The sequence below is a fragment of the Pseudophryne corroboree genome, unplaced genomic scaffold, assembly GCF_028390025.1.
Source record: "Pseudophryne corroboree isolate aPseCor3 unplaced genomic scaffold, aPseCor3.hap2 scaffold_337, whole genome shotgun sequence".
Classification (NCBI taxonomy): Eukaryota; Metazoa; Chordata; class Amphibia; order Anura; family Myobatrachidae; genus Pseudophryne; species Pseudophryne corroboree.
This window is the reverse complement of record NW_026970004.1, coordinates 390,427-412,469: the sequence shown is the minus strand read 5'-3', so window position 1 is coordinate 412,469 and position 22,043 is coordinate 390,427. Positions and strand designations below refer to the sequence as shown.

The 22,043-nt window shown below is 46.5% G+C and overlaps 15 non-coding genes and 3 pseudogenes across 15 annotated transcripts; 12 read left to right on the top strand and 6 right to left on the bottom strand.

The window, feature by feature from the left end:
• Positions 1-5,138: 5,138 nt before the first annotated feature.
• LOC135019849 (U1 spliceosomal RNA) lies at positions 5,139-5,301 on the bottom strand. Its single transcript, XR_010217357.1, has one exon. It is a non-coding gene; the product is annotated as a U1 spliceosomal RNA (small nuclear RNA).
• Positions 5,302-5,453: 152 nt separating this feature from the next.
• On the bottom strand, positions 5,454-5,617 carry LOC135019752 (U1 spliceosomal RNA). Its single transcript, XR_010217272.1, has one exon. It is a non-coding gene; the product is annotated as a U1 spliceosomal RNA (small nuclear RNA).
• A 675-nt stretch (positions 5,618-6,292) lies between these two features.
• On the bottom strand, positions 6,293-6,455 carry LOC135019798 (U1 spliceosomal RNA). Its single transcript, XR_010217312.1, has one exon. It is a non-coding gene; the product is annotated as a U1 spliceosomal RNA (small nuclear RNA).
• A 152-nt stretch (positions 6,456-6,607) lies between these two features.
• Positions 6,608-6,771, bottom strand: LOC135019746 (U1 spliceosomal RNA). The gene has a single exon (XR_010217266.1). It is a non-coding gene; the product is annotated as a U1 spliceosomal RNA (small nuclear RNA).
• Positions 6,772-7,364: 593 nt separating this feature from the next.
• On the bottom strand, positions 7,365-7,492 carry LOC135019908 (U1 spliceosomal RNA; annotated as a pseudogene).
• Positions 7,493-7,636: 144 nt separating this feature from the next.
• Positions 7,637-7,752, top strand: LOC135019950 (U5 spliceosomal RNA). The gene has a single exon (XR_010217443.1). It is a non-coding gene; the product is annotated as a U5 spliceosomal RNA (small nuclear RNA).
• A 270-nt stretch (positions 7,753-8,022) lies between these two features.
• On the top strand, positions 8,023-8,138 carry LOC135019961 (U5 spliceosomal RNA). Its single transcript, XR_010217455.1, has one exon. It is a non-coding gene; the product is annotated as a U5 spliceosomal RNA (small nuclear RNA).
• Positions 8,139-8,402: 264 nt separating this feature from the next.
• On the top strand, positions 8,403-8,518 carry LOC135019930 (U5 spliceosomal RNA). The gene has a single exon (XR_010217423.1). It is a non-coding gene; the product is annotated as a U5 spliceosomal RNA (small nuclear RNA).
• A 274-nt stretch (positions 8,519-8,792) lies between these two features.
• On the top strand, positions 8,793-8,908 carry LOC135019935 (U5 spliceosomal RNA). The gene has a single exon (XR_010217428.1). It is a non-coding gene; the product is annotated as a U5 spliceosomal RNA (small nuclear RNA).
• A 275-nt stretch (positions 8,909-9,183) lies between these two features.
• LOC135019955 (U5 spliceosomal RNA) lies at positions 9,184-9,299 on the top strand. The gene has a single exon (XR_010217449.1). It is a non-coding gene; the product is annotated as a U5 spliceosomal RNA (small nuclear RNA).
• Positions 9,300-9,573: 274 nt separating this feature from the next.
• On the top strand, positions 9,574-9,689 carry LOC135019920 (U5 spliceosomal RNA). The gene has a single exon (XR_010217413.1). It is a non-coding gene; the product is annotated as a U5 spliceosomal RNA (small nuclear RNA).
• Positions 9,690-9,964: 275 nt separating this feature from the next.
• On the top strand, positions 9,965-10,080 carry LOC135019972 (U5 spliceosomal RNA). The gene has a single exon (XR_010217466.1). It is a non-coding gene; the product is annotated as a U5 spliceosomal RNA (small nuclear RNA).
• A 5,367-nt stretch (positions 10,081-15,447) lies between these two features.
• On the bottom strand, positions 15,448-15,521 carry TRNAN-AUU (transfer RNA asparagine (anticodon AUU)). The gene has a single exon. It is a non-coding gene; the product is annotated as a tRNA-Asn (tRNA).
• Positions 15,522-16,825: 1,304 nt separating this feature from the next.
• LOC135019994 (U1 spliceosomal RNA) lies at positions 16,826-16,989 on the top strand. Its single transcript, XR_010217486.1, has one exon. It is a non-coding gene; the product is annotated as a U1 spliceosomal RNA (small nuclear RNA).
• Positions 16,990-17,141: 152 nt separating this feature from the next.
• LOC135019812 (U1 spliceosomal RNA) lies at positions 17,142-17,283 on the top strand (annotated as a pseudogene).
• A 692-nt stretch (positions 17,284-17,975) lies between these two features.
• Positions 17,976-18,139, top strand: LOC135019951 (U1 spliceosomal RNA). Its single transcript, XR_010217444.1, has one exon. It is a non-coding gene; the product is annotated as a U1 spliceosomal RNA (small nuclear RNA).
• A 152-nt stretch (positions 18,140-18,291) lies between these two features.
• LOC135019853 (U1 spliceosomal RNA) lies at positions 18,292-18,433 on the top strand (annotated as a pseudogene).
• A 692-nt stretch (positions 18,434-19,125) lies between these two features.
• On the top strand, positions 19,126-19,289 carry LOC135019688 (U1 spliceosomal RNA). Its single transcript, XR_010217210.1, has one exon. It is a non-coding gene; the product is annotated as a U1 spliceosomal RNA (small nuclear RNA).
• The last annotated feature ends 2,754 nt before the right edge of the window (positions 19,290-22,043 follow it).

Below are 22,043 nucleotides of genomic sequence, written 5' to 3'. Positions count from 1 at the left end.
GATGCCAAGGCCTCAGTTATCCGCTTTGCAGCAGGATGACTGCTGTGATATTTCATCTTCCTCGCAAAGGACTGTTGGACAGTCAATTGCTTGGTGGAAGTAGTAAAAGTGGTCTTACGACTTCCCCTCTGGGATGACCATCGACTCCCAGCAGCAACAACAGCAGCGCCAGCAGCAGTAGGCGTTACACTCAAGGATGCATCGGAGGAATCCCAGGCAGGAGAGAACTCGTCAGAATTGCCAGTGACATGGCCTGCAGGACTATTGGCATTCCTGGGGAAGGAGGAAATTGACACTGAGGGAGTTGGTGGGGTGGTTTGCGTGAGCTTGGTTACAAGAGGAAGGGATTTACTGGTCAGTGGACTGCTTCCGCTGTCGCCCAAAGTTTTTGAACTTGTCACTGACTTATGATGAATGCGCTGCAGGTGACGTATAAGGGAGGATGTTCCGAGGTGGTTAACGTCCTTACCCCTACTTATTACAGCTTGACAAAGGCAACACACGGCTTGACACCTGTTGTCCGCATTTCTGTTGAAATACTTCCACACCGAAGAGCTGATTTTTTTGGTATTTTCACCAGGCATGTCAATGGCCATATTCCTCCCACGGACAACAGGTGTCTCGCCGGGTGCCTGACTTAAACAAACCACCTCACCATCAGAATCCTCCTTGTCAATTTCCTCCCCAGCGCCAGCAACACCCATATTCTCCTCATCCTGGTGTACTTCAACACTGACATCTTCAATCTAACTATCAGGAACTGGACTGCGGGTGCTCCTTCCAGCACTTGCAGGGGGCGTGCAAATGGTGGAAGGTGCATGCTCTTCACGTCCAGTGTTGGGAAGGTCAGGCATCGCAACCGACACAATTGGACTCTCCTTGTGGATTTGTGATTTTGAAGAACGCACAGTTCTTTGCTGTGCTTTTGCCAGCTTAAGTCTTTTCATTTTTCTAGCGAGAGGCTGAGTGCTTCCATCCTCATGTGAAGCTGAACCACTAGCCATGAAGATAGGCCAGGGCCTCAGCCGTTCCTTGCCACTCCGTGTGGTAAATGGCATATTGGCAAGTTTACGCTTCTCCTCCGACGATTTTTATTTAGATTTTTGAGTCATTTTTTTACTGATCTTTTGTGTTTTGGATTTTACATGCTCTGTACTATGACATTGGGCATCGGCCTTGGCAGACGACGTTGATGGAATTTCATCGTCTCGGCCATGACTAGTGGCAGCAGCTTCAGCACGAGGTGGAAGTGGATCTTGATCTTTCCCTATTTTTGGAACCTCAACATTTTTGTTCTCCATATTTTAATAGGCACAACTAAAAGGCACCTCAGGTAAACAATGGAGATGGATGGATACTAGTATACTTATGGATGACGAGTGACTGACGACACAGAGGTAGCTACAGCCGTGGACTACCGTACTGCGTCTGCTAGTATAGAGATGATAATTAATGATATAAAAAAAAATATATATATAACTACTGTAGGTATATATAATATAATGACGGACCTGGTGGACACTGTCAGCAGACTGCTAAACTACTAGTATGAAGAAGATAGAAAAAAACTTCCACCACAGGTAGGTAGGTATACAATTATGGACGAGCACTGACGACACAGAGATAGCCACAGCCGTGGCCTACCGTACTGCGTCTGCTAGTATAGAGATGATAATTAATGATATAAAAAAAAAAATATATAACTACTGTAGGTATATATAATATAATGACGGACCTGGTGGACACTGTCAGCAGACTGCTAAACTACTAGTATGAAGAAGATAGAAAAAAAAAAACACCACAGTTAGGTATACAATTATGGACGAGTGACGACACAGAGGTAGGTACAGCCGTGGACTACCGTACTGCGTCTGCTAGTATAGATAATATACTAAATATATTACTACTGTAGGTATATAATATAATGACGGACCTGGTGGACACTGTCAGCAGACTCCTAAACTACTAGTATGAAGAAGATAGAAAAAAAAACCCCACCACAGGTAGGTATACAATTATGGACGAGCACTGACGACACAGAGGTAGGTACAGCCGTGGACTACCGTACTGCATCTGCTAGTATAGATAATATAATAAATATATTACTACTGTAGGTATATAATATAATGACGGACCTGGTGGACACTGTCAGCAGACTGCTAAACTACTAGTATGAAGAAGATTAAAAAAAAAACCCACCACAGGTAGGTAGGTATACAATTATGGACGAGCACTGACGACACAGAGATAGCCACAGCCGTGGACTACCGTACTGCGTCTGCTAGTATAGATAATATAATAAATATATTACTACTGTAGGTATATAATATAATGATGGACCTGGTGGACACTGTCAGTAGACTCCTAAACTACTAGTATGAAGAAGATAGAAAAAAAAAAACCACCACAGGTAGGTAGGTATACAATTATGGACGAGCACTGACGACACAGAGATAGCCACAGCCGTGGACTACCGTACTGCGTCTGCTAATATAGAGATGATAAAGATGAAAAAAAAAATATAACACTACTGCAGGTAAATATTTATATAATATATGTATGACGGACCTGCTGGACACTGTCAGCAGAATGCATTTATAGAATAAAAAAAAAACACCACAGGAGTGTTTAACTTTTTCAGGCAGACAATATACTGGTGGTCACACTGGCAGCAAAAGTGTGCACTGTACTCCTGCTATAACTGCTCCCCAGTCTCCCCCACAATTAAGCTGTGTGAGCAGTGAGCACTCAGCACAGTCAGATATACATAGATGATATATCATGCAGCACACTGAGGCTGAGCACAGATATGGTATGTGTATCGTTTTTTTTCAGGCAGAGAACGGATTATAAATAATAAAACTGGTGGTCACTATCAGCAAAACTCTGCACTACTGAGTACTCCTGACAAGTTCAACTGCTCCCCAAATTAGTAGTAAATCAAATGTCACTCGTCTCTATCTTCTAATCTAAACGGAGAGGACGCCAGCCACGTCCTCTCCCTATCAATCTCAATGCACGTGTGAAAATGGCGGCGACGCGCGGCTCCTTATATAGAATCCAAGTCTCGTGAGAATCCGACAGCGGGATGATGACGTTCGGGCGCGCTCGGGTTAACCGAGCAAGGCGAGAGGATCCGAGTCTGCTCGGACCCGAGCAAAAAAGGGTGAAGTTCGGGCGGGTTCGGATTCCGAGGAACCGAACCCGCTCATCTCTTATGGCCACCCAGCATGACGCCTCCCTTCTTGACCATGCTGTAATTGCAGTCGCACTGCAGTTCAGCGTGATCATAAAAAATGGTGTAGCCTCCTGCTGGTGCAGACTGTATGTGCGCGCAGGAAGCCGCCACCATTTTTGTGATCACAGCGGCTGAATGTGATGTCATACAGCTGCTGTGACCACGCCCCCTGTGTCTCCTCCATTGCAGACCCCATTTTGAAGCCTTGCCCCCGCACCGCTCCATCCCTGACTTGGAAATGGAGTGTTGCTGACCCCCCTCTCCCCCCCTGCCCCGATTGACAGGCAGAGGCGATCGCATTCTCTGCGGGGTGCCGCAGAAAATGCAGGCACATGCGTATGCTCTTAGCAATTTTTGCAGTTGGATCACTTATTGTGATTGCAATCCAACCTGAATCAGGCCCTATTACCTATCACAATGCGCTGCGGGCAGTACAAAATTGGTTTAATATAGGAGAAAAACCCCCAGACCTGTGCTCCTTAACTGTACCTGGTGGCTCGTGGAGCGGCTGCCCAGTAATCAGTGTCCACGCCAGTGCGCACACGGTCCACCCCCTACGGCCACGCTCCCCTTCATCAGCGGCCTCGTGATCCGGAAGGGCGGTGTGTGTGTGACTGACCTTAGGAAGAAACCGGAGCCTCCGCTGCAGTGACCCAGCAACCAGGGCACGGGAGTATACAGCGCCGCTGGGAGTGATGAAGCTGCAGTAAAGATGTCTATTAGACCTAGCCTGCTGCAGCCCTTGTAGATTCTCATAAAACAAGTTCTTCTTTTCTTGTCAGAATGAATAGCTAAGAATTGGCTTCCTGAGGCAGGCCCCTGTTAAGTGGCCTGCTACTGAAGGCACCAACTACAAACTGAGCTCCCTGTTCATGGAAGCGGGGTTATAGAGGAGGATGCGCTGAGCATCTTGGGAACAGTCAAAAGCTTTGAGTCGGTTGGTGCCTCAGATCAAGTTCCTACTCTACACCCCAATGTGAATCCTTGTGGAGTCCTGTGTACCCCACAGAAGAAATTAATGTGTCACACCCATTGGCAGCAACCTTAGAATAGCTGCTGATGGGCACAATTGAGAAAGGAAGGGGGGGGGGGGACATTTGAATCCAGCACATAGATGCAATTCAAATATGTAATTTGTACCTTCCTATTTTAAAATATAATGGATGAACTTCACCCTGTGAGAACAATCTTCATGATCAAGAGATCTCATATGCAAAATAAGTATGAGTTGGGATAGGGCTGGGGAGGGTGGCTGCTCGGGCAGCCCCTCCCCCATCAAGTTAAGGAGATTCAACTGAGGAAGCACAAGGGAACTCTCGTCTGGGGACAACAACTGCAGGGAGACCACATCTTTTCAGATGAACATGGGAGGGCGGAAGGCTGCCTAATACTGAAGCACCATCAAATATCAAACCATATGCAACAACTAGTACAAGCATTCCTGGGGGAAGGTCTGCAGCAGACGGATTTGCATACGGTGATGTCATCCAAGCAGTGGGCCAAAGTTGGCTGGAACCCTCATCTGCATATGAAAAGAGAAAAGGGGCATGCAGGGCATGGCGGCCTTTTGCGGTGCTTGGATGACCCCTAGTTCGCATTAAACACCCCCACCCTCCTTTGGTGTGGGGCTCATGTTGGCTATGCCCCAGCCCCTGAAGCATTCAAGCTGATTTCTTGCAGCAGCTGGGCACTGTAACAGCTCCAGAGCTGCTCTGTAAGGCAACTAAAAGGGTGTGGGCCCTGCAGCACTACCTGTAGTTCGCATTGTGCGTTGGAAGGCACAAAGTAAGCAGACGGGAGAAGTCAGGATAGTGCGCAAGGGCATAGAAGGGAGTGGCTCCAGAAAAGAGAAGTGGAAACAGACAGCAAACTAGGCTGGAGAGAGACCTGAGACAAAGAGATCTGAATTATACGAGAGCCGACCAGGGGAAACACAAATTATGCAATCAAGTTTCCCACATTTGGGGAAATCACAGGAGCAGCACACCCAGAGTGCAATGGGTGAGCCTTGCCCTGGGAGAAGCACCTTCATGATCATAGTATCTCACCTGGCAGGTAAGTAGGAGTTGGGCTAGAGCTGGGGAGGGTCACTGCTCGGGCACCCCCCTGTCAAGTGAAGGAGATCCAACTGAGGCAGCACAAGGGAACTCTCGAAAGAAGAACAAGGCTAGAGGAATATATGAGACAAAGAAATCTGACTTTTACCAGAGCTGACCAGAGGAAAACACAAACACAGTCCCCCACTACCACAAAAAATGCAGGCGAGTTTCCCACATTTGGGGAAATCACAGGGGTCAGCATACCCAGAATGCAATGAATGAACCTCACCCTGGGTGAACAATCTTCATGACCATGGTGTCTCCTATGCAAAATAAGTATGATTTGGGATAGGGCTGGGAGGGCCGCTGCTCAGGCACATCTCTGTCAAGTAAAGGAGATTCAACTGAGGCAGCACAAGGGAACTCTCATCTGGGGACAACAACTGCAGGGAGAACACATATTTTCAGATGAACATGGGAGGGCAGAAGGCTGCCTAATACTGAAGCACCCCCAAACAACAAACCAAAGGCAACAACTAGTGCAAGCATTCCTGGGGCAAGGCCTGCAGGAGATGGATTTGCATATGGTGATGTCATCCAAGCAGTGGGTCAAAGTTGGCTTCAACCCTCATCTGCATATGAAAAGAGAAAAGGGGCGTGCAGGGCATGGCGGCCTTTTGCGGTGCTTGGATTACCCCTAGTTCGCATTAAACACCCCCACCCACCTTTGGTGTGGGGCTCATGTTGGCCATGCCCCATCCCCTGAAGCATTCAAGCTGATTTCTTGCAGCAGCTGGGCACTGTAACAGCTCCAGAGCTGCTCTTTAAGGCAAGTAAAAGATTGTGTGGGCCCTGCAGCACTACCTGTAGTTTGCATTGTGCATTGGAAGGCACAAAGTAAGCAGACGGGAGGAGAAGTCAGGATAGTGCACAAGGGTATAGAAGGGAGGGGCTCAAGATAAAAGAAGTGGAAACAGACAGCAAACTAGGCTGGAGAAAGACCTGAGACAAAGAGATCTGAATTATACGAGAGCCGACCAGAGGAAACACAAATTATGCAGTCAAGTGTCCCACATTTGGGGAAATCGTAGGAGCAGCACACCCAGAGTGCAATGGGTGAGCCTTGCCCTGGGAGAAGCACCTTCCTGATCATAGTATCTCACCTGGCAGGTAAGTAGGAGTTGGGCTAGAGCTGGGGAGGGTCGCTGCTCGGGCACCCCCCTGTCAAGTGAAGGAGATCCACCTGAGGCAGCACAAGGGAACTCTCGAAAGAAGAACAAGGCTAGAGGAAAATCTGAGACAAAGAAATCTGAGTTTTAACAGAGCTGACCAGAGGAAAGCACAAACACAGTCCCCCACTACCACAAATAATGCAGTCGAGTTTCCCACATTTGGGTAAATCACAGGGGTCAGCATACCCAAAATGCAATGAATGAACCTCACCCTGGGAGAACAATCTTCATGACCATGGTATCTCCTATGCAAAATAAGTATGATTTGGGATAGGGCTGGGGAGGGCCGCTGCTCATGCACATCTCTGTCAAGTAAAGGAGATTCAACTGAGGCAGCACAAGGGAACTCTCATCTGGGGACAACAACTGCAGGGAGAACACATATTTTCAGATGAACATGGGAGGGCAGAAGGCTGCCTAATACTGAAGCACCCCCAAACAACAAACCAAATGCAACAACTAGTGCAAGCATTCCTGGGGGAAGTTCTGCAGAAGACGGATTTGCATACGGTGATGTCATCCAAGCAGTGGGCCAAAGTTGGCTGGAACCCTCATCTGCATATGAAAAGAGAAAAGGGGTATGCAGGGCATGGCGGCCTTTTGCGGCGCTTGGATGACCCTTAGTTCGCATTAAACACCCCCACCCTCCTTCGGTGTGGGGCTCATGTTGGCCATGCCCCATCCCCTGAAGCATTCAAGCTGATTTCTTGCAGCAGCTTGGCACTGTATCAGCTCCAGAGCTGCTCTGTAAGGCAAGTAAAAGGGTGTGGGCCCTGCAGCACTACCTGTAGTTTGCATTGTGCATTGGAAGGCACAAAGTAAGCAGACAGGAGGAGAAGTCAGGATAGTGCACAAGGGTATAAAAGCGAGTTTCCCACATTTGGGAAAATCACAGGGGTCAGCATACCCAGAATGCAATGAATGAACCTCACCCTGGGAGAACAATCTTCATGACCATGGTATCTCCTATGCAAAATAAGTATGATTTGGGATAGGGCTGGGGAGGGCCGCTGCTCAGGCACATCTCTGTCAAGTAAAGGAGATTCAACTGAGGCAGCACAAGGGAACTCTCATCTGGGGACAACAACTGCAGGGAGAACACATATTTTCAGATAAAAATCTTGGTCATGCTCTGGTTTCTCTTCAGAACGAACAAATCTTTCGCCTTTTATTAAAGATTTCCGTGGAGAGGAGCAAAACCGAGTTTTATCTCAATTTTTGCATGCCCCATCTTTTTGGGGTTTCTTTTATCGGTTTAAAGATAGAATGAGTGTGCTTTAATGTAAGCTCATTTGCATAGAAATGACAGTAAATGTTTGTTTCTTTTCAAACAGAACTTTCTTGACCATGCTACTTGCTTGAAAGATCTGGGAGCACATGGAATACAGTACAAACCATGCTTATAGCAAGGAGAAGCCAGGTGAGAAATCTGCTTACTTTCAAGTTGGGCGCTCACTTTGATCTGAATGAGGACTGCTGGCACAGCATTTAGGCGACAGGTGGAATCTTGGTCATGCTCTGGTTTCTCTTCAGAACGAACAAATCTTTCGCCTTTTATTAAAGATTTCTGTGGAGAGGAGCAAAACTGAGTTTTATCTCAATTTTTGCATGCCCCATATTATTGGGGTTTCTTTTATCAGTTTCTTGTTAGCTTTAATGTAAGTTTATTTGCATAACAATGACTATAAATGTCTGTTTCTTTTCAAGCAGAACTTTCTTGACCATTCTAATTGCTTGAAAGATCTGGGAGCACATGGAAAAGAGTACAAACCATGCTTATAGCAAGGGGAAGCCTGGTGAGAAATCTGCTTTCTTTCTTTCAAATTGGGTGCTCACTTTGCGCTGAATGAGGACTGCTGGCATGGCACTCAGGCGACAGGTGGAATCTTAGTCATACTCTGGTTTCTCTTCAAAACGAACAGATCTTTCGCCTTTTACTAAAGATTTCCGTGGAGAGGAGCAAAACTGAGTTTTATCTCAATTTTTGCATGCTCCGTCTTATTGGGGTTTCTTTTATCGGTTTAAAGATAGAACGAGTGTGCTTTAATGTAAGCTCATTTGCATAGAAATGACAGTAAATGTTTGTTTCTTTTCAAACAGAACTTTCTTGACTATACTAAATGCTTGAAAGATCTGGGAGCACATGGAAAAGAGTACAAACCATGTTTATAGCAAGGGGAAGCCTGGTGAGAAATCTGCTTTCTTTCTTTCAAATTGGGTGCTCACTTTGAGCTGAATGAGGACTGCTGGCATGGCACTCAGGCGACAGGTGGAATCTTGGTCATGTTCTGGTTTCTCTTCAGAACGAACAAATCTTTCGCCTTTTACTAAAGATTTCCGTGGAGAGGAGCAAAACTGAGTTTTATCTCAATTTTTGCATGCCCCATCTTATTGGGATTTTATTTTATCGGTTTAAAGATAGAACGAGTGTGCTTTAATGTAAGCTCATTTGCATAGAAATGACAGTAAATGTTTGTTTCTTTTCAAACAGAACTTTCTTGACCACACTAATTGCTTGAAAGATCTGGGAGCACATGGAAAAGAGTACAAACCATGTTTATAGCAAGGGGAAGCCTGGTGAGAAATCTGCTTTCTTTCTTTCAAATTGGGTGCTCACTTTGAGCTGAATGAGGATTGCTGGCATGGCACTCAGGCGACAGGTGGAATCTTGGTCATGCTCTGGTTTCTCTTCAAAACGAACAGATCTTTCGCCTTTTACTAAAGATTTCCGTGGAGAGGAGCAAAACTGAGTTTTATCTCAATTTTTGCATGCTCCGTCTTATTGGGGTTTCTTTTATCGGTTTAAAGATAGAACGAGTGTGCTTTAATGTAAGCTCATTTGCATAGAAATGACAGTAAATGTTTGTTTCTTTTCAAACAGAACTTTCTTGACTATACTAATTGCTTGAAAGATCTGGGAGCACATGGAAAAGAGTACAAACCATGTTTATAGCAAGGGGAAGCCTGGTGAGAAATCTGCTTTCTTTCTTTCAAATTGGGTGCTCACTTTGAGCTGAATGAGGACTGCTGGCATGGCACTCAGGCGACAGGTGGAATCTTGGTCATGTTCTGGTTTCTCTTCAGAACGAACAAATCTTTCGCCTTTTACTAAAGATTTCCGTGGAGAGGAGCAAAACTGAGTTTTATCTCAATTTTTGCATGCCCCATCTTATTGGGGTTTTATTTTATCGGTTTAAAGATAGAACGAGTGTGCTTTAATGTAAGCTCATTTGCATAGAAATGACAGTAAATGTTTGTTTCTTTTCAAACAGAACTTTCTTGACCACACTAATTGCTTGAAAGATCTGGGAGCACATGGAAAAGAGTACAAACCATGTTTATAGCAAGGGGAAGCCTGGTGAGAAATCTGCTTTCTTTCATTCAAATTGGGTGCTCACTTTCAGCTGAATGAGAACTGCTGGCATGGCACTCAGGCGACAGGTGGAATCTTGGTCATGCTCTGGTTTCTCTCCAGAACTAACAAATATTTCGCCTTTTATTAAAGATTTCCGTGGAGAGGAGCAAAACTGAGTTTTATCTCAATTTTTGCATGCCCCATATTATTGGGGTTTCTTTTATCAGTTTAAAGACAGAACGAGTGTGCTTTCTTGTTAGCTTTAATGTAAGTTTATTTGCATAACAATGACAGTAAATGTTGTTTCTTTTCAAACAGAACTTTCTTGACCATGCTACTTGCTTAAAGGTCTGGGAGCACATGGAAAACAGTACAAACCATGCAGTATCACAAGAGCCTTTATTTGATCTTTCATGAAGATAGAGCAGAATTGAGGACACGTCAACAATTTCTGCCGAAGGTGGTTCATCTTTCCACATGGTGCCTTTGGCCACTGACACCTTCGTTGAGTCAAAGTCTCTGGCTGTGGTCAGAACTTTGAAAATGTATGTCACCAGAACGGTTCAGATTAGGAAAACAGAGGCTCTGTTTGTCCTGTATGCTCCCAACAGGATTTGGTGTCCTGCTTCCATGCAGACCATTATGCGCTGGATCTGTGGTAAGATTCAGCATGCTCGTTCCACGGCAGGATTGCCGTTACTGAAGTAGGTGAAGACCCATTCTACTAGAAAGGTGGGTTCATCCTGGGCAGCTGGTCGGGGAGTCTCGGCATTGCAACTTTGCCGAGCAGCTATTTAGTAAACACTTTTGCTAAGTTTTACAAGTTTGATACCTTGGCTGATGATAACCTTAAGTTGGGTCATTCGGTGCTGCAGAGTCGTACGCACTCTCCCACCCGTTCAAGAGCTTTGGTATAACCCCATGGTTCTTAATGTGACCCCAGCATCCTCTAGGTCGTATGAGAAAATAGGATTTTAATACCTACCGGTAAATCCTTTTCTCTTAGTCTGTAGAGGATGCTGGGCACCCGTCCCAGTCCATACTGTGTCTGCAGTTATTACTTGTGGTTATACACATGTTGTGTTATGGTTCTGGTCAGCTTTTTGCTGCAATTGTTCATGCCGTTGGCTTGTGTTCTGTTGAATGCCACGTTCTGCGGCATGTTTAAGGTGTGAGCTGGTAAGATGCTCACCTTAGTTTAACAATAAATCCTTTCCTCGAAATGTCCGTCTCCCTGGGCACAGTTCCTATAACTGGAGTCTGGAGGAGGGGCATAGAGGGAGGAGCCAGTTCACACCCTTTGAAAGTCTTAAAGTGCCCATGTCTCTTGCGGATCCCGTCTATACCCCATGGTTCTTAATGTGACCCCAGCATCCTCTACGGACTAAGAGAAAAGAATGCCCTTGCGCACTATCCTGACTTCTCCTCCCGTCTGCTTACTTTGTGCCTTCCAACGCACAATGCGAACTACAGGTGGTGCTGCAGGGCCCACACCCTTTTACTTGCCTTACAGAACAGCTCTGGAGCTGTTACAGTGCCCAGCTGCTGCAAGAAATCAGCTTGAATGCTTCAGGGGATGGGGCATGGCCAACATGAGCCCCACACCAAAGGAGGGTGGGGGTGTTTAATGTGAACTAGGGGTCATCCAAGCACTGCAAAAGGCCGCCATGCCCTGCATGCCCCTTTTCTCTTTTCATATGCAGATGAGGGTTCCAGTCAACTTTGGCCCACTGCTTGGATAACATCACCGTATGCAAATCCGTCTGCTGCAGACCTTCCCCCAGGAATGCTTGTACTAGTTGTTGCATATGGTGCTTCAGTATTAGGCAGCCTTCCTCCCTCCCATGTTCATCTGAAAAGATGTGGTCTCCCTGCAGTTGTTGTCCCCAGACGAGAGTTCCCTTGTGCTTCCTCAGTTGAATCTCCTTAACTTGACGGGGGAGGTGCTGCCCGAGCAGCCCTCCCCAGCCCTATCCCAACTCATATTTATTTTGCATATGAGATCTCTTGATCATGAAGATTGTTCTCACAGGGTGAGGTTCATCCATTATATTTTAAAATAGGAAGGTACGAATTACATATTTGAATTGCATCTATGTGCTGGATTCAAATGTCCCCCCCCCCTTCCTTTCTCAATTGTGCCCGTCAGCAGCTATTCTAAGGTTGCTGCCAATGGGTGTGACACATTAATTTCTTCTGTGGGGTACACTGGACTCCACAAGGATTCACATTGGGGTGTAGAGTAGGATCTTGATCTGAGGCACCAACCGGCTCAAAGCTTTTGACTGTTCCCAAGAAGCTCAGTGCATTCTCCTCTATAACCCCGCTTCCATGAACAGGGAGCTCAGTTTGTAGTTGGTGCCTTCAGTAGCAGGCCAATTAACAGGGGCCTGCCTCAGGCAGCCTATTCTTAGCTATTAATTTTGACAAGAAAAGAAGAACTTGTTTTATGAGAATCTACAAGGGCTGCAGCAGGCTAGGTCTAATAGACATCTTTACTGCAGCTTCATCACTCCCAGCGGCGCTGTATACTCCCGTGCCCTGGTTGCTGGGTCACTGCAGCGGAGGCTCCGGTTTCATCCTAAGGTCAGTCACACACACACCACCCTTCCGGATCACGAGGCCGCTGCTGAAGGGGAGCGAGGCCGTAGGGGGTGGGCCGTGTGCGCACTGCGGTGGACACTGATTACTGGGCAGCCGCTCCACTAGCCACCAGGTACAGTTAAGGAGCACAGGTCTGGGGGTTTTTCTCCTATATTAACCCAATTTTGTACTGCCCGCAGCGCATTGTGATAGGTAATAGGGCCTGATTCAGGTTGGATTGCAATCACAATAAGCGATCCAACTGCAAAAATTGCTAAGAGCATACGCATGTGCCTGCATTTTCTGCGGCACCCCGCAGAGAATGTGATCGCCTCTGCCTGTCAATCGGGGCGGGGAAGGGGGGGAGAGGTGGGTCAGCAACACTCCATTTCCAAGTCAGGGATGGAGCGGTGCGGGGGCAAGGCTTCAAAATGGGGTCTGCAACGGAGGAGACACAGGGGGCGTGGTCACAGCGACTGTATGACATCACATTCAGCCGCTGTGATCACAAAAATGGTGGCGGCTTCCTGCGCGCACATACAGTCTGCACCAGCAGGAGCCTACACCATTTTTTATGATCACGCTGAACTGCAGTGCGACTGCAATTACAGCATGGTCAAGAAGGGAGGCGTCATGCTGGGTGGCCATGCCCTGTCACTTTGCAGGAGCCAGCACCGCTCACACACTAGTCCCCGGGTGCAGCCCCCAACCCCCGGGACACCCGGAGCAACAAAATGTAGATTCAGGCCACCAGGCCACGCCCCTACCTATGAAACCATGCCTCCTTTTTACCATTGCACTGCTTATCTGCGCGCACTGCATTACAATCTCCCTCGCCACCTCTCTGGGTGTCACCAGTGATAGTGACACCTCTGCCATGCTTGTAGCAGCTGGTCCTAAGATCTACGCCTCAAACCCTGAGTGTTTGCCCTTGTGACTTGTTGATCATCATAGCGAAGCAGATGCTTACAGAAAACTGCAGGGGCTTAGATTGAAAATAAAAAAATTGATAGGGTATAAGGTAGAGAGGAGCGGGTTCGGTTCTCCGAGAACCGAATTCCCCACGAACTCCACGTGGTTTACACTGGTCCGAGGCAGGCTCGGTTGTTCCCGCCTGACTCGGAAAACCTGAACAAGGGAAAATGTCATCATCCCGCTGTCGGATTCTCGCGAGATTCGGATTCCATATAAAGAGCTGCGCGTTGCTGCCATTTTTACTCGTGCATTGAAGAGAGAGCGGAGAGGACGTGGCTATGTTCTCTCAGTGGAAATCTCAATATCAGTGCTCAGTATCAGTGGTTACTTATTGCTGCTCAGTAATACTAGTAGTGTGTCTCTCCTGCTCAGTGTCAGTTCTCAGTAGTATCCTCATCAGTGCTCAGTATCACTGTTCATTGTCTTGTGCTGCATTGTGTTGCTCAGCATAATACAGTACATTACTAATAGTCCAGTGCTGCATCTTGCTGCTCAGTGTCAGTTCTAGTATCCTCATCAGTGCTCACTATCACTGCTCATTGCATTGTGGTGTTCTGTATACTACAATAACATAGTAATATAGTAACATAGTTTTTGAGGTTGAATAGAGGCAAATTGCCCATCGTGTTCAACCTGTTTTAAGTTGTGATGATTCTACATACTTGCTGAATAATGTTTTATGACTAGTTAGCTACTATAACTCATGTTACCCCCGGATTAACCATGTTGATATTTTAAGTATTATAACCTTGGATAGCTTTTTCATTCAGAAATGTATCCATTCCTTTTTTAAATCCAATTACAGAGTCCGCCATTACCACCTTCCCTGGCAGGGAATTCCACATCCTGATTGCCCTAACAGTGAAGAAACCTTTCCTCCATTGCGTTCTGAACTTTCCTCCAGTCGCAGCGAGTGACCACGTGTTCTTTTAATAAATAATTCCTCTGATAACTCTTTGTTATGTATCTTTACATATTTGAAGATATTAATAATATCTCCTCTTAGGCACCTCTTTTCTAGTGTATAAATATTCAGCCTAGTAAGTCTTTCCTTATAGTCCAGTACTTTAAGGCCTTTAATCAATTTAGTCTTCAGGATCTCTGACACTTCCATGAGCAGCAGAGTAGTGCAATGGAAGCATGCTGGGCCCATAACCCAGAGGTCGATTGATCGAAACTATCCTCTGCTATGTGCATTTTTTTTTTTTTATAATTAAAGTAATCAAAAACTGGGATTGATATTTTGGCACTTTTATTTTTACTTAAAGTACAATAACTTTTATCATTTTAATTTGTTTTAATAGTATATTGACAGCATTGTTTTCTTTAAAAAATCCACTTAATTTTCTTTACCCTATTACTGAAATGGTAATTGACAAAAACAAACTACATTGTCACCAGAAGAGCAATGCAAAATGTACAAGTGATATATGAAAATCATCTTCCATCTTGAATTTCAATGATGCATTGGGACAACAATTTGTGAGAAACATCTTCACCCATAAAGAAAGATTTTCTTAATTCCTTACCTGTGTGCTGATTAGATATCACCTTGTTTTCACATTAAACAGACTTCCCCATGAGGAAGCAGCAAGGATGCAGTGACGTTTCCTGGTGTCAACCTGTATTATTTCAGTAGACATTGAAATGAGGATGCATCTTTGATGCCTTTCCAATGAAGCAAGTTTAATTCAGTAATAGGTGAAAAACCATTCCTACAAAGGTGTTAATCAGAGACTTGGCTTTGTGGACACTTTTCAGAGAGCAAATTTGTTAGCATAAACATAAAATCAGAAAATGAAGAGCTGTTTAATCACTCAATTGGACTTTTCTGCCAGCATAATTTTTTTTCTCTGCAACTCACTGCTAAATTGTGCTTCCTAGCTGTTTTTTTATAAAATCACTTAATCAAATCTAACTCTGATTACATCAGAGAAGGCCAGGTACCCTACACCATAAGGGGGGTTTTTGAAATTTTGACTTGTCTACTTAAAGATCACCAAAATCTGATTACAAGGTCAATTACATCCCTGGGTGGGATTGAACCACCAACCTTTTGGTTAATAGCCAAACATGCTAACCGATTGCGCCACAGAGACACCTTGCGAAAGTCAATACTGACAAAGGCTAATAAGCATTCATCTAGAACGTTTCCTAGAAAAACTTTAAAAAGTCAATAATCTGGAGAATTTTTGTAAGAAACACATTGGTACTTTCCCATGATGAGTGAGTGCTTCAGGATTTCTTGCACTTACATGGGCTATTAACCAAAAGGTTGGTGGTTCAATCCCACCCAGGGATGTAATTGACCTTGTCATCAGATTTTGGTGATCTTTAAGTAGACAAGTCAAAATTTCAAACCCCCTCTTATGGTGTAGGGTACCTGGCCTTCTCTGACGTAATCAGAGTTAGATTTAATTAAGTGATTTTATAAAAAACAGCTAGGAAGCACAATTTAGCAGTGGGTTGCAGAGAAAAAAATAACATTTTAAACCTACCGGTAATTTTTTTTTCTCGTAGTCCGTAGAGGATGATGGGGACTCCGTAAGGACCATGGGGGATAGACGGGCTCCGCAGCAGACATGGGCACTTTAAGAAAGACTTTAGATCTGGGTGTGCACTGGCTCCTCCCTCTATGCCCCTCCTCCATACCTCAGTTAGAGAAACTGTGCCCAGAGGAGACGGACAGTACGAGGAAAGGATTTTTGTTAATCCAAGGTCAAGATTCATACCAGCCACACCAATCACACCGTATAACTTGTGATATACTACCCAGTTAACAGTATGAAAACAACATAGCATCAGTCCAAGACCGATGAAAACTAACATATAACCCTTATGTAAGCAATAACTATATACAAGTCTTGCAGAAGTAGACCGCACTTGGGACGGGCACCCAGCATCCTCTACGGACTACGAGAAAAAGATTTACCGGTAGGTTTAAAATCTTATTTTCTCTTACGTCCTAGAGGATGCTGGGGACTCCGTAAGGACCATGGGGATTATACCAAAGCTCCCAAACGGGCAGGAGAGTGCGGATGACTTTGCAGCACCGATTGAGCAAACAGGAGGTCCTCCTCAGCCAGGGTATCAAACTTATAGAACTTTGCAAAGGTGTTTGAACCAACTTTGACCCACTGCTTGGATGACATCACCATATGCAAATCCATCTGCGGCAGGCCTTCCCCCAGGAATGCTTGCACTAGTTGTTGCATTTGGTTTGTTGTTTGGGGGTGCTTCAGTATTAGGCAGCCTTCTGCCCTCCCATGTTCATCTGAAAATATGTGTTCTCCCTGCAGTTGTTGTCCCCAGATGAGAGTTCCCTTGTGCTGCCTCAGTTGAATCTCCTTTACTTGACAGAGATGTGCCTGAGCAGCGGCCCTCCCCAGCCCTATCCCAAATCATACTTATTTTGCATAGGAGATACCATGGTCATGAAGATTGTTCTCCCAGGGTTAGGTTAATTCATTGCATTCTGGGTATGCTGACCCCTGTGATTTCCCCAAATGTGGGAAACTCAACTGCATTATTTGTGGTAGTGGGGGACTGTGTTTGTGCTTTCCTCTGGTCAGCTCTGGTAAAAGTCAGATTTCTTTGTCTCAGATCTTCCTCTAGCCTTGTTCTTCTTTCGAGAGTTCCCTTGTGCTGCCTCAGTTGGATCTCCTTCACTTGACAGGGGGGTGCCCGAGCAGCGACCCTCCCCAGCTCTAGCCCAACTCCTACTTACCTGCCAGGTGAGATACTATGATCATGAAGATGCTTCTCCCAGGGCAAGGCTCACCCATTGCACTCTGGGTGTGCTGCCCCTGCGATTTCCCCAAATGTGGGAAACTTGACTGCATAATTTGTGTTTCCCCTGGTCGGCTCTCATATAATTCAGATCTCTTTGTCTCAGGTCTCTCTCCAGCCTAGTTTGCTGTCTGTTTCCACTTCTTTTTTCTTGAGCCCCTCCCTTCTATACCCTTGTGCACTATCCTGACTTCTCCCGTCTGCTTACTTTGTGCCTTCCAACGCACAATACAAACTACAGGTAGTGCTGCAGGGCCCACACCCTTTTACTTGCTTTACAGAGCAGCTCTGGAGCTGTTACAGTGCCCAGCTGCTGCAAGAAATCAGCTTGAATGCTTCAGGGGCTGGGGCATAGCCAACATGAGCCCCACACCGAAGGAGGGTGGAGGTGTTTAATGCGAACTAGGGGTCATCCAAGCGCCGCAAAAGGCCGCCATGCCCTGCACACCCCTTTATTCTTTTCATATGCAGACGAGGGTTGAAGCCAACTTTGACCCACTGCTTGGATGACATCACCATATTCAAATCCATCTGCTGCAGGCCTTCCCCCAGGAATGCTTGCACTAGTTGTTGCATTTGGTTTGTTGTTTGGGGGTGCTTCAGTATTAGGCAGCCTTCTGCCCTCCCATGTTCATCTGAAAATATGTGTTCTCCCTGCAGTTGTTGTCCCCAGATGAGAGTTCCCTTGTGCTGCCTCAGTTGAATCTCCTTTACTTGACAGAGATGTGCCTGAGCAGCGGCCCTCCCCAGCCCTATCCCAAATCATACTTATTTTGCATAGGAGATACCATGGTCATGAAGATTGTTCTCCCAGGGTTAGGTTCATTCATTGCATTCTGGGTATGCTGACCCCTGTGATTTCCCCAAATGTGGGAAACTCAACTGCATTATTTGTGGTAGTGGGGGACTGTGTTTGTGCTTTCCTCTGGTCAGCTCTGGTAAAAGTCAGATTTCTTTGTCTCAGATCTTCCTCTAGCCTTGTTCTTCTTTCGAGAGTTCCCTTGTGCTGCCTCAGTTGGATCTCCTTCACTTGACAGGGGGGTGCCCGAGCAGCGACCATCCCCAGCTCTAGCCCAACTCCTACTTACCTGCCAGGTGAGATACTATGATCATGAAGATGCTTCTCCCAGGGCAAGGCTCACCCATTGCACTCTGGCTGTGCTGCCCCTGCGATTTCCCCAAATGTGGGAAACTTGACTGCATAATTTGTGTTTCCCCTGGTCGGCTCTCATATAATTCAGATCTCTTTGTCTCAGGTCTCTCTCCAGCCTAGTTTGCTGTCTGTTTCCACTTCTTTTTTCTTGAGCCCCTCCCTTCTATACCCTTGTGCACTATCCTGACTTCTCCCATCTGCTTACTTTGTGCCTTCCAACGCACAATGCAAACTACAGGTAGTGCTGCAGGGCCCACACCCTTTTACTTGCTTTACAGAGCAGCTCTGGAGCTGTTACAGTGCCCAGCTGCTGCAAGAAATCAGCTTGAATGCTTCAGGGGCTGGGGCATAGCCAACATGAGCCCCACACCGAAGGAGGGTGGAGGTGTTTAATGCGAACTAGGGGTCATCCAAGCGCCGCAAAAGGCCGCCATGCCCTGCACACCCCTTTTTTCTTTTCATATGCAGACGAGGGTTGAAGCCAACTTTGACCCACTGCTTGGATGACATCACCATATGCAAATCCATCTGCTGCAGGCCTTCCCCCAGGAATGCTTGCACTAGTAGTTGCATTTGGTTCGTTGTTTGGGGGTGCTTCAGTTTTAGGCAGCCTTCTGCCCTCCCATGTTCATCTGAAAATATGTGTTCTCCCTGCAGTTGTTGTCCCCAGATGAGAGTTCCCTTGTGCTGCCTCAGTTGAATCTCCTTTACTTGACAGAGATGTGCCTGAGCAGCGGCCCTCCCCAGCCCTATCCCAAATCATACTTATTTTGCATAGGAGATACCTTGGTCATGAAGATTGTTCTCCCAGGGTGAGGTTCATTCATTGCATTCTGGGTATGCTGACCCCTGTGATTTCCCCAAATGTGGGAAACTCGACTGCATTATTTGTGGTAGTGGGGGACTGTGTTTGTGCTTTCCTCTGGTCAGCTCTGGTAAAAGTCAGATTTCTTTGTCTCAGATCTTCCTCTAGCCTTGTTCTTCTTTCGAGAGTTCCCTTGTGCTGCCTCAGTTGGATCTCCTTCACTTGACAGGGGGTGCCCAAGCAGCAATCCTCCACAGCTCTAGCCCAACTCCTACTTACCTGCCAGGTGAGATACTATGATCTTCACTGTTAGGGCAATCAGGATGTGGAATTCCCTGCCAGGGAAGGTGGTAATGGCGGACTCTGTAATTGGATTTAAAAAAGGAATGGATACATTTCTGAATGAAAAAGCTATCCAAGGTTATAATACTTAAAATATCAACATGGTTAATCCGGGGGTAACATGAGTTGTAGTAGTTAACTAGTCATAAAACATTATTCAGCAAGTATGTAGAATCATCACAACTTAAAACAGGTTGAACACGATGGGCAATTTGCCTCTTTTCAACCTCAAAAACTATATTACTATATGTTACTATATTACTATGTTACTGTAGTATACAGAACACCACAATGTAATGAGCAGTGATAGTGAGCACTGATGAGGATACTAGAACTGACACTGAGCAGCAAGATGCAGCACTGGACTATTAGTAATGTACTGTAGTATGCTGAGCACCACAATGCAGCACAAGACAATGAGCAGTGATACTGAGCACTGATGAGGATACTACTGAGAACTGACACTGAGCAGGAGAGACACACTACTAGTATTACTGAGCAGCAATAAGTAACCACTGATACTGAGCACTGATATTGAGATTTCCACTGAGAGAACATAGCCACGTCCTCTCCGCTCCCTCTTCAATGCACGAGTAAAAATGGCGGCAACGCGCAGCTCTTTATATGAAATCCGAATCTCGCGAGAATCCGACAGCGGGATGATGACATTTTCCCTTGTTCAGGTTTTCCGAGTCAGGCGGGAACAACCGAGCCTGCCTCGGACCAGTGTAAACCACGTGGAGTTCGTGGGGAATTCGGTTCTCGGAGAACCGAACCCGCTCCTCTCTACCTTATACCCATATATTTTTTTATTTTCAATCTAAGCCCCTGCAGTTTTCTGTAAGCATCTGCTTCGCTATGATGATCAACAAGTCACAAGGGCAAACACTCAGGGCTTGAGGCGTAGATCTTAGGACCAGCTGCTACAAGCATGGCAGAGGTGTCACTATCACTGGTGACACCCAGAGAGGTGGCGAAGGAGATTGTAATGCAGTGCGCGCAGATAAGCAGCGCAATGGTAAAAAGGAGGCATGGTTTCATAGGTAGGGGCGTGGCCTGGTGGCCTGAATCTACATTTTGTTGCTCCGGGTGTCCCGGGGGTTGGGGGCTGCACCCGGGGACTAGTGTGTGAGCGGTGCTGGCTCCTGCACAGTGACAGGACATGGCCACCCAGCATGACGCCTCCCTTCTTGACCAATCTGTAATTGCAGTCGCACTGCAGTTCAGCGTGATCATAAAAAATGGTGTAGCCTCCTGCTGGTGCAGACTGTATGTGCGCGCAGGAAGCCGCCACCATTTTTGTGATCACAGCGGCTGAATGTGATGTCATACAGCCGCTGTGACCACGCCCCCTGTGTCTCCTCCGTTGCAGACCCCATTTTGAAGCCTTGCCCCCGCACCGCTCCATCCCTGACTTGGAAATGGAGTGTTGCTGACCCCCCTCTCCCCCCCTGCCCCGATTGACAGGCAGAGGCGATCGCATTCTCTGCGGGGTGCCGCAGAAAATGCAGGCACATGCGTATGCTCTTAGCAATTTTTGCAGTTGGATCGCTTACTGTGATTGCAATCCAACCTGAATCAGGCCCTATTACCTATCACAATGCGCTGCGGGCAGTACAAAATTGGTTTAATATGGGAGAAAAAACCCCAGACCTGTGCTCCTTAACTGTACCTGGTGGCTCGTGGAGCGGCTGCCCAGTAATCAGTGTCCACGCCAGTGCGCACACGGTCCACCCCCTACGGCCACGCTCCCCTTCATCAGCGGCCTCGTGATCCGGAAGGGCGGTGCGTGTGTGACTGACCTTAGGAAGAAACCGGAGCCTCCGCTGCAGTGACCCAGCAACCAGGGCACGGGAGTATACAGCGCCGCTGGGAGTGATGAAGCTGCAGTAAAGATGTCTATTAGACCTAGCCTGCTGCAGCCCTTGTAGATTCTCATAAAAAAAGTTCTTATTTTCTTGTCAAAATTAATAGCTAAGAATAGGCTGCCTGAGGCAGGCCCCTGTTAAGTGGCCTGCTACTGAAGGCACCAACTACAAACTGAGCTCCCTGTTCATGGAAGCGGGGTTATAGAGGAGAATGCGCTGAGCATCTTGGGAACAGTCAAAAGCTTTGAGCCGGTTGGTGCCTCAGATCAAGATCCTACTCTACACCCCAATGTGAATCCTTGTGGAGTCCAGTGTACCCCACAGAAGAAATTAATGTGTCACACCCATTGGCAGCAACCTTAGAATAGCTGCTGACGGGCACAATTGAGAAAGGAAGGGGGGGGGGACATTTGAATCCAGCACATAGATGCAATTCAAATATGTAATTTGAACCTTCCTATTTTAAAATATAATGGATGAACTTCACCCTGTGATAACAATCTTCATGATATAGAGATCTCATATGCAAAATAAGTATGAGTTGGGATAGGGCTGGGGAGGGTGGCTGCTCGGGCAAGCCCCTCCCCCGTCAAGTTAAGGAGATTCAACTGAGGAAGCACAAGGGAACTCTCGTCTGGGGACAACAACTGCAGGGAGACCACAT